Raw genomic sequence first — 10850 nt, forward strand, 5'->3', positions numbered from 1 at the left:
TGAAAAGAGAAAATTTCTCCACCTTCCTTTGACCCATTTTCTCTTTTGCAAGTTCATTAAACATGCTATAGCGTGAATTACTATTGCACTCACCCACTTGCTCTATAATGAGCTGAGTATAGTTAAATATACTCACTTTTCAATGTTCTTTTAAAATTATATTTTGTGTCATTAAAAAAAAAAATCAAGGCATGAGTGAAAAAGCGACTTGCTCAAGGTTCATTAGTCATCAAGGAACAATCAGGAACTCCAACCTTGGACTTTTGACTCCCTACTCAGGGCTCTTTTTAAAAAACAAATGCTAGTTAAATACACATAAAACTTACCATCTTAATAATCTTTTGCGTACAATTAAGTACATTCACCTCGTTGTGCAACTAATCTCCAGAACTCTTTTCATCCCACAAAACTGAAACTTTATACCCAGTAAACAATTCCCATTCTCCCTCATTCCCCAGACTCTAGCAACCACCATTCTACTTTCTGTGAATCTGACTACCCTAGGTGCTACATATAAATTGTTATCTTTTTGTGACTGGCTTCTTTCACTTATGTATGTCCTCAAGGTTCATCCATGGTATAGCATGTCAGAATTTCCTTCTTTTTAAGGCTGAATAATATTCCATTACATGTATATACCACATTTTGTTTATTTATTCCTGAACGGACATCTAGGTTGCTTGGCTCTTTGGCTATTGTGAATAATGCTGCTATTGATTCCTGGGTCAGGAAGATTCCCAGGAGGAGGGCATGGCAACCCACTCCAGCATTCTTGCCTGGAGAATCCTATGAACAGAGGAGCCTGGCAGGCTACAGTCCATAGGTCATAAACAGTTGGACACAACTGAAGCAGTTGAGCACAGCACAGCACACATTGGAATACAAATATCTCTTTGTGACTCTGATTTCAATTATTTTGGATATATACCCACAACTGTATTGCTGTACCATATGATAATACTATTTTCAATTTCTTGAGGAACCACCATATTGTTTTGGTGAACAGCTATACATAGTGGCTGCACCATTTTACACTCTAACCAAAAGTACACAAGGGTTCCAATTTCTCCACATTCTTGTTAACACTCATCATTTTTTTTCCCCTAATAGCTATTCCAGTGGGTGCAAGGCGGTAACTCATTGTGGTTTTCGTAAGAGTTTTGAAGTCTTCTGTAGAGATGCCAACATGCTAAGTAACCCTGAGTCATATTACAACACAATTTACAGCATCAACATTCTACTAGATTTAAAACACTGTAGGAGGCAACAGTACACAGTCATTGCCCTAAAGGATTTTATAATCTAGCTGGAAAGATTATAAAATTATTTATATGCAGTTAAATATAAACAGTAGTGCAGACAGCATAGTCTACGTGTGTGTGCTCAGTTGCTCGGTCATGTTTGCCTCTTTTGTGACCCCATGAACTGTAACCTGCCAGGCTCCTTCTGTCGATGTAATTTTCAAGGCAAGAAAATTGGAGTGGCCTGCCATTTCCTTTCTCCAGGGGACCTTTCCAAACCAGGGATTGAACCCACATCTCCTCTATCTCCTCCACTGGCAAGCAGATTCTTTATCACAGTGCCACCTGGGAAGTCCATAGTTTATATGATGAGTATTATCATGAAAACAGAGAAAAGTAAAATTATAATAGGTTGGGCTGATTAGAAAAGGCTTTAAAGAGCACCTCAAACATAAGAGCACCTTAAAAGAGAGGATTTAAATTATTTGACAGATATTTTATGTTATTATTTCATTTTTTAATTTATGCATTCTTTCAACAAACATTTATTGTGCTGCACAATAAGGGGTAAATACTGTGCTGGGTGTTGGGATTACAAAGTCTCTCAAGAGCAAGGGAGAAATGAGACATGATAATCCAAGGTGCTGACTAAGTACATGGTACACGAAATCAGTCCTTTCCAAGGGCCTGCTGATGTACCAAAAAGACTGTTGTCACCTACTTTTACAATGATTCACAAAGGGAGTATGAGAAGCACATTTCTTTCCAGACTATGTTCATACCCAATTATTTCAAACGGAATACAGCTGGGAAGTTTCCTATTCTCTCTTGGGAAGAAGGTAACATTCAAGACTAAGACTTTGTAAATCAGTTATGAGTGCTCATACCTATCATCCCATCTGGGTTCTTGCATTCACAAACATGTGCTGGCATCATGAAAGCAAAGAAAGATGAATAAAACACAGATCCTGCCCTCTAGGATCTCAAAGACAGCCACAATATGATATTATAAGGGCTGTAATAGAGTAATGAGAGAACTTCCCTGTTCCCCCCCACTCCAAGGAAATCATGTGTGTTTGTGTTTAGTTGTGTCTGACTCTGACTCCACAGACTGTAGCCTGCCAGGCTCCTCTGTCCATGGGATTTTCCCAGCAAGAATACTGGAGTGGGTTGCCATTTCTTCCTCCAGGGGATCTTTCCAGCCCAGGGATCAAACCTTTGTCTCCTGCATTCCAAGTGGTGTCTTTACCACTGAGCCACTGGGGAAGCTCAAGGAAATCACAGGCTTCCCTTAAAACACAACATCTAAGCTGAATCTTCGGAGAAGGCGATGGCAAGCCACTCCAGTACTCTTGCCTAGAAAACCCCATGGATGGAGGAGCCTGGTGGGCTGCAGTCCGTGGGGTCGCTGAAGTTCGGACACGACTGAGCGACTTCACTTTCACTTTTCACTTTCACACACTGGAGAAGGAAATGGCAACCCACTCCAGTGTTCTTGCCTGGGAAATCCTAAACCATGGGGTCACAAGAGACAGACATGACTGGGCAACTAAACAAGTTGAATCTTAAAGGATGGCAGGAGGGGTTAATCAGATGGGAAGAGAAGGGATGAACATTCCTAGTCAGGAGAACAGCATGTTCAAGGAACATTAAGTGATAGTGTAGCTGCACCTTAAAATACACGATTGCTATTGTTGTTCAGTCACTAAGCCATGTCCCACTTTTTGCAACCCCATGGATTGCAGGATGCCAGACTTCCCTGTCCTTCACTATCTCCCTGAGTTTGCTCAAACTCATGTTTGTTGAGTTTGTGATGCCATCCAACCATCTCATCTTCTGTCACTCCCTCCTCCTCCTGCCCTCAATCTTTCCCAGCATTTCCCAGACAACGTAATTGTCTTTTCCAATAAGTCGGCTCTCTGCATCAGGTGGCCAAAGTATTAAAACTTCAGCATCAGTTCTTCCACTGAATATTTGGGGTTGATCTTCTTTAGGATTGACAGGTTTGATCTCTTTGTTGTCCAAGGGAGTCTCGAGAGTCTTCTCCCACAGCACAGTTTGAAAGCCTCAATTCTTCGACACTCAGACTTCTTTATGGTCCAACTCTCACAATTCATGATGAGGAATAGTAAGAAGGATAGTGAGCAGAGAGATGAGGGGAGTTGGAGAAGTAGACTGTGAACAAATATGCTGAAGGTAACAGAATTTACTGGTTTCTAGGAAGGGGAGGAGCATGATTAGTTGTTTTTTCTTTTTAGGAAACTCTGAAAGCTTCCCTGGTGGGTCAGATTGTAAAGAATCTGCCTGCAATGCAGGACACCGGGTTTTGATTCCTGGGTCAGGAAGATCCCTGGAGAAGGGAATGGCAACCCACTCCAGTGTCCTTGTTCGGAGAATCCCATGGACAGAGGAGCCTGTCAGACTACAACCCTTGGGTTCCCAAAGAGTTGGACACAACTGAGCAACTAACATTTTCACTTTCTGCAGGGTATTAGATTGGTGCAAAAGTGATTGCGGTATTTGCATTGTTGAACTGTACTGTTTGATATTGGAATACATTCTTAAATAAATGTGGTTATGTTACATATCATTTTAATGTGCATATCTTGCTTTATTTTTTTGCTAATGAAATTATTTGCTGTTTATATGTATTTTAGACTAAGGAAATGATGTTAGACAAAAAGCTAATTCAACTGATTTTCTTATTCCAGTTCAAAATGAGTTGTAAAGCAGAGACAACTTGCAACATCAACAACACATTTGGCCAGGGAAGTGCTAATGAATGTACAGTGCAACAGTGGTTCAAGAAGTTTTGCAAAGAAGATGAGAGCCTTGAAGATGAGGAGTGCAGTGGCCCGCCATCAGAAGCTGACAATGACAACTGAGGGCCATCACTGAAGCTAATCCTCTGACAATTACATCAGAAGTTGACGAAGAACTCAACATCAATCATTCTAATCTCATGCAGCTTTTGAAGCAAATTGGAAAGGTGAAAAGCTCCCTGTGAGCCTCAATGAGCTGACCGAAAATCAAAAAAATCATCATTTTGAAGTGTCATTTCCCCTTATTTTATGCAACAACAAATCATTTCTTGATTGGATTGTAACAGACGATGAAAAGTGGATTTTATACAACTGGCAATGACCAGCTCAGTACCTGGACAGAGAAGCAGCTCCAAAGCACTTCCCAAAGCCAAACTTACACCAAAAAAAGGTAATGGTCACTGTTTAGTGGTCTGCTGCCTGTCTGATCCACTACAGCTTTCTGAATCCTGGCAAAACCATTACATCAGAAGTATGCTTAGCAAATCAAAGAGATGCATCAGAAACTGCAAGGCCTGCAGGTGGCCTTGGTCAACAGAATGGGCCCAATTCTTCTCCATGACAATAGCTGACTGCACGTCGCACAACCAATGTTGCAAAAGTTGAACAAATTGTGCTACAAAGTTTTGCCTCATCCACCATATTCACCTAACCTCTAGCCAACCAACTACTACTTCTTCAAGCGTCTCAACAACTTTTTGCTGGGAAAATGCTTTCTAAGAGTTCGTCGAATCCCAAAGCATGGATTTTTATGCTACAGGAGTAGATAAACTTATTACTCATTGGCAAAAACGTGTTTCAGACCATGAATTTTAAATCATTATAACTAGGCTCAAACACACCTTTATTAAACAAAATAGGAACCATTATAATCAACACATTTTTGCCAATGAGAAATGTTTGTTTACTTCTGTAGTGTAAAAATCCATGTTTCAGGATTCAACAAACACTTGGTAAGGATCTTACCTGCAAAAGTTGTCGAGATGCTTGAAGTAGTAGTCAGTTACTGGTTAGAGGTCAGATGAATATGGAGGGTGAGGAAAAACTTTGTTAAGCACTGTTGTAGGTTTTGGGGACACAGCTGTGATGAACAATTTCCTGCCTCCACAAAGTTACATTCTAGCATGGAATATATTTTTTCAGGGACTAAAATATTTGTGCTTGCTGCCCAGAGCATTCCCGTCCCCGTGTAAATGTTTTAGGGAATCTCTAAGTTGGTAATCAAAACATTGTGCATTCAGTGATCAGAAAAAAAGAAGTGGATGGTTTTAAGGTCCATTTCATTCAGGTCCCAGGTAAACCCTAAGAAGTTATCTATGCTCCAGAACAAGTGTACTTTTCTATTGACTAGCTTAACAATGTTCTTTGCACTTATAATTTCTCTCTCTCCTGAACTTTGCTAGATGTAAAAACATGGCCAAATCCTGGCAGGTTTTTTTTTCTGGATTCCAAGAGAACCATTTCAATTCTTATAAATTCTTTTAGACATATTGTAATATTATTGATTTTAATTATGTAAGGTTCGGTCATTTTTTACCATATATGATTAAATAAAGGCTCTAATGTCAATTATCTCACTGTAAAAATTGTGTTAAAATTTTGGATACTATTGGATTTTCATCCATAAATTCAATAAATATTCACCAAATAGTTAAGTGCCCATAATGAACCTGGCACTCTGCTAAGTGCTGGGGATTTCAGAGTGAACTAGATTTTTTACCTATCTCAAGCATTATGGGGTTTCCCTGGTGGCTCAGATGGTAAAGAATCTGCCTGCAATGCTGGAGGCCTGGGTTCAATCCCTGGGTCAGGAAGATCCCCTGGAGAAGGAAATAGCAACCCACTCCAGTATTCTTGCCTGGAAAATCTGATGGATGGAGAAGCCTGGTGGGCTACAGTCCATGGGGTTGCAAAGAGTTGGACACGACTGAGCAACTTCATTTCAAGCACTACAATACGTATCTTTCACTACATTCTGGTAGTGAAGTGAGATTATTAAATCACAAGTAAAAAACCAACCAATAAATCAAACAAATTGTGGTAAGCGTTATGAAGGAAAAACGCAAGTTGCAATAGCCAAGAAAGAGATGACAATCACCCGGACCAGGCTAGTGGCAGTGGAGACAGAACTGGTTGACTCAGATTTTGGACACTGACTCAGTAAGACTTGATAATGAATTGGATGAAGTGACGAAAAGGAAGGAACTGAGTTAACTCCAGGGTTTCTAACTTAAGCAACTGGGTAGAGAGCAGTGCCTTGTTAATTGAGATGAGGAAGATTTGCAGTGGGAAATCTCAAGTTGTTATAAACACAGTAACTCTGAGACCTCTGTGAGACAAGCTGCTACTGCTAAGTCACTTCAGTCGTGTCCGACTCTGTGTGACCCCATAGACGGAAGACCACGAGGCTCCCCCGTCCCTGGGATTCTCAAGCAAGTGTAAAGAAATATGCACTTGGACCATGAGGCTAGAATTGAGGAGAGGTTTGGGTTGGAAATAATGGATTTGAGAATCACTGACATAATGATGATATTTGGAGCCAGTATTTTCATTAGACTAGATTTCTAAATCTGTGACACTATATCTCATAAATCATTTCTATATATGATTAAATAATCAAGAATTCATTTCTGTTAGTGTAGTTCTTGAAGGATAAACTATGCAAGATTTCTTTGGATGAGAGCATGGTGCTCACAATACCTTCTGTCTAATACATCAACCCCAAAATAATTTTGAGTTACTAAATGCTTTTCATTACTATCTCAGTGACTTTCTCTTTACTCATCAAAGCTAACTTGTAAAAGTCCCATGTAATGAATGAAAAGAACTGAACAGGTCTGGATTTCTCTATGGATTAGACTTTCTATCTTAATTTTGTTTTCTGTAATTTAAAAATCACCTACAAGGATGTATGGGCTTACTTAAGAAGACAGAGTACTGAACTAAAGATCAAGAGATCTGGGTTCTGTTCAAGTACTGTCATGATTTAATTTTAAATCATAGCCTCTATAGGACTGCTATTTTATGGGTCAAGAGAAGACACTAAGGAATATTTTAAAGCCTATGAAAACATAAATTTAGTATACAATTGAAGCATTATCATCAGTAGCTTACTATTGGGAAGTTGGAGATCTGGGGTGGTGCTGAGCATCAAAAATGGCTCAGAGTGAAGATTCCCGTAGGCTGTTCTGGATTTCTCACTACTTTTTGCAGACTTCATAATTTAGCTTCTGTATCTATAAAATGGGAGAATCACATGATTTCCCTCACTGTTATGATAAAAAAAAATAATAAATGTCTATATTTCACAATAAACTGTAGAAAATTCTGAAAGAGATGGAAATACCAGACCACCTCACCTACTGCTTGAGAAATCTGTATGCAGGTCAGGAAGCAACATTAGAACTGGTCATGGAACAACAGACTGGTTCCAAATAGGAAAAGGAGTACGTCAAGGCTGTATATTGTCACCCTGTTTATTTAACTTATATGCAGAGTACATCATGAGAAACGCTGGGCTGGAGGAAGCACAAGCTGGAATCAAGATTGCCGGGAGAAATATCAATAACCTCAGATATGCAGATGACACCACCCTTATGGCAGAAAGTGAAGAACTAAAGAGCATCTTGATGAAAATGAAGGAGAGTGAAAAAGTTGGCTTAAAGCTCAACATTCAGAAAACTAAGATCATGGCATCTGGTCCCATCACTTCATGGCAAATAGATGGGGAAACAGTAGAAACAGTGTCAGACTTTATTTTTCTGGGCTCCAAAATCACTGCAGATGGTGACTGTACCCATGAAATTAAAATACGCTAATTCCTTGGAAGAAAAGTTATGGCCAACCTAGACAGCATATTAAAAAGCAGAGACATTAGTTTGTCAACAAAGGTCCGTCTAGTCAAGGCTATGGTTTTTCCAGTGGTCATGTATGGATGTGACAGTTGGACTGGGAAGAAAGCTGATCGCCGAAGAATTGATGCTTTTGAACTGTGGTGCTGGAGAAGACTCTTGAGAGTCCCTTGGACTGCAAGGAGATCCAACCAGTCCATCCTAAAGGAGATCAGTCCTGAGTGTTCACTGGAAGGACTGATGTTGAAGCTGAAACTCCAATACTTTGGCCACCTGATGCAAAGAGCTGATTCATCTGAAAAGACCCTGATGCTCTGATAGATTAAGGGCAGGAGAAGGGGACAACAGAGGATGAGATGGCTGGATGGCATCACCGACTCAATGGACATGAGTTTTGGGTAGACTCCGGGATTTGGTGATGGACAGGGAGGCCTGGCGTGCTGTGGTTCATGGGGTGGCAAAGAGTCAGACATGACTGAACAAGTGAACTGAACTGATGTTTCACAGATTCCTGGATGAAAGAGGTTAGGAAAATACAAATTACTGTTGTGTTGATGTACTAATTAGCTTAATCTAAGCAGGATTTATCTCTTAGAAAACCTGGAAACACTTAGCTACCACTGCTTTCTGACTTCTGCCCACTTCCCAGGGATCCTTGGCTTTCCCTAGAAAACAAACTATTACATTGAGGGTAGCCTGAAATCTCTGAAGAAAGTCTCTTGCAAGCAGCCAGTTCAGAGAGGTCATATCTGGTACCAGGCTGTAACACAAAAATCTTTTCACAAAAATGGTCAACACTATTTGCTAAGCAGACCAACATTTTCCAAACAGGGAATGGCAGTACAGTAAGGTCTCATTAAAACTTTATGTGCCTTTGTTAATGTGAACCAACTTCGTTGGCCAAACTAAGTAACTTAAGAGTGATTGCCTATGAGCTCCTCTCTGCTGCTGCTGTTGCTAAGTCACTTCAGTCGTGTCCGACTCTGTGTGACCCCATAGACAGAAGACCACCAGGCTCCCCTCTCCCTGGGATTCTCCAGGCAAGAACACTGGAGTGGGTTGCCATTTCCTTCTCCAATGTGTGAAAGAAAAAAGTGAAAGTGAAGTCGCTCAGTCGTGTCCGACCCTTAGCGACCCCATGGTCTGCAGCCTACCAGACTCCTCCATCCATGGGATTTTCTAGGCAAGAGTACTGGAGTGGCTTGCCATTGCCTTCTCCGGAGCTCCTCTCTACCTCTACCTAATTTCTCTTGTTTTTTCCCACTTGTCTTTTCTTTGTCTCAGATCTTCATTCTTCTACTTGAATGGACTTCTCAGAAACTTTGGTCTTCTCTATTGTTTCCTTCTCTCCTCTTCAGGTCTCCTCGCTCAAAATGATTTCGGGACTGTCATGCCCCAAATATTTTTTACCTCTCAGAGACCAAGAGAATATAAATGGTATTCAACAATGGCTTTCAACCAGAGGTGATTTGGTAATGTCTGGAGACACTGTTGGTTTTCACAATCATGGGAAGGGTGCCACTGGCATCTAGGAGACAAGGGTCAGGGATACTGCTAAACATCCTACACTGCACAAAAAACAGCCCACAACAACAAAGAATAGCCTAAAACTCTGACAGTGTTGCTACTGAGAAATCCTGATATCAGTAGCTGAAAATTACTGAGGAGGCAGTGCAGCCTCCTTAGGAAACAGATTCTCAAGGTGGTAAAGCAACAGCCACTGACATCAGATTGCCTAGACTTGGAGGATCATTCTCACTGAGTTATAGGCTCCTTGGAGGCAGGAGCCTTATTTTACCTACCATGCTTAAATTACAGACTAGTATGCAATGGAGAGTGCTAACCAGTTGTGGATTCTCACATAGTTGTTTTGAGGCCTCAAGAAGGGAACATATACTAAGTGATATGAAGCACAGTGAGAGGGAGAAAAGCAGCTCCTGAATAAGGGGAGCTAGGCTAGTGTTATCAACTAGGACATGCTGCCCTACTGAATACAAACAATTTCAGAAAACACCAACATCAGACAAAGCCACTCTGTGACCATGACGGATCAAGACAAAAACAAAACCACCTCCATAAACTTACTAAGAAACGAACAAGAACGTTGCCCCAACCACACACACTCACACAAAGACCAAATATCCCCCTATCCTGGCTGAGGGACTACAACTTGTTAACCAATCACAGCTTTAGCCACTCTTAGCTCTTCTCCCTTTTTCAGGTAAGAATTACTAAAATATCCATCAGAATTACCTTCATCTCCTTAACAGCATCCAATCCAGAGAGAAGGCCCGCTTCCTGGAACCCTCCCCCAAATTACCTAATACAAGCTCCAACCCTGTAAATTCTTTCCAGCACCCTCTTCCTGAGATGCCCCCTGCGCCTCAGGCTATGCCTCCACTTCTTATGAGGAGACAATAAGCCCAGCTTTGTTCAACAAGACGAGTGTTCTAGGTGGTCTTCGGCTGGGGGGCACTGACAATAGAGAGAGCCCCAAAGGCTAACTACTTCTACTGTGCCTCAAGGGGAACTGCACCCACTTCGAATTTTTCACAACCAAGGATTTTGAGGTTTCCGGACAGAATGCCTCTTGCCAGGCCGTTTCTCCTGAGACATCTCCTTTCCCGTCTAAAGGGAGGAGGCTTTTGGTTTCCTACCTCCCAAGTTGAAATCCAGCCTGTTGGGTTAGATTTCTGAAGTAAAACCCCTCAGTGAGGTGAGCGCCTCCACTTCCAACTTCGAGTTATTCAAACACTAGCGTACCCCACGGGGACACGGTGGAGGTGGTAGCAGAGAAATTAAAGCCCCAAAGAGTTCACATTACTGAATGCCTCACCCACCTCCCTAACTCAGGAGAAACCCCCCTGAATTCACTCCACAAGAGACGCTAAAAAGCCTGGGTTCCCTGCTCCTCCAAAAGCTGAGGTAAGACCAGC

Source organism: Moschus berezovskii, chromosome 15, assembly GCF_049115385.1.
Source record: "Moschus berezovskii isolate FMDL1 chromosome 15, NW_MosBer_1.0, whole genome shotgun sequence".
NCBI classification, from domain to species: Eukaryota; Metazoa; Chordata; class Mammalia; order Artiodactyla; family Moschidae; genus Moschus; species Moschus berezovskii.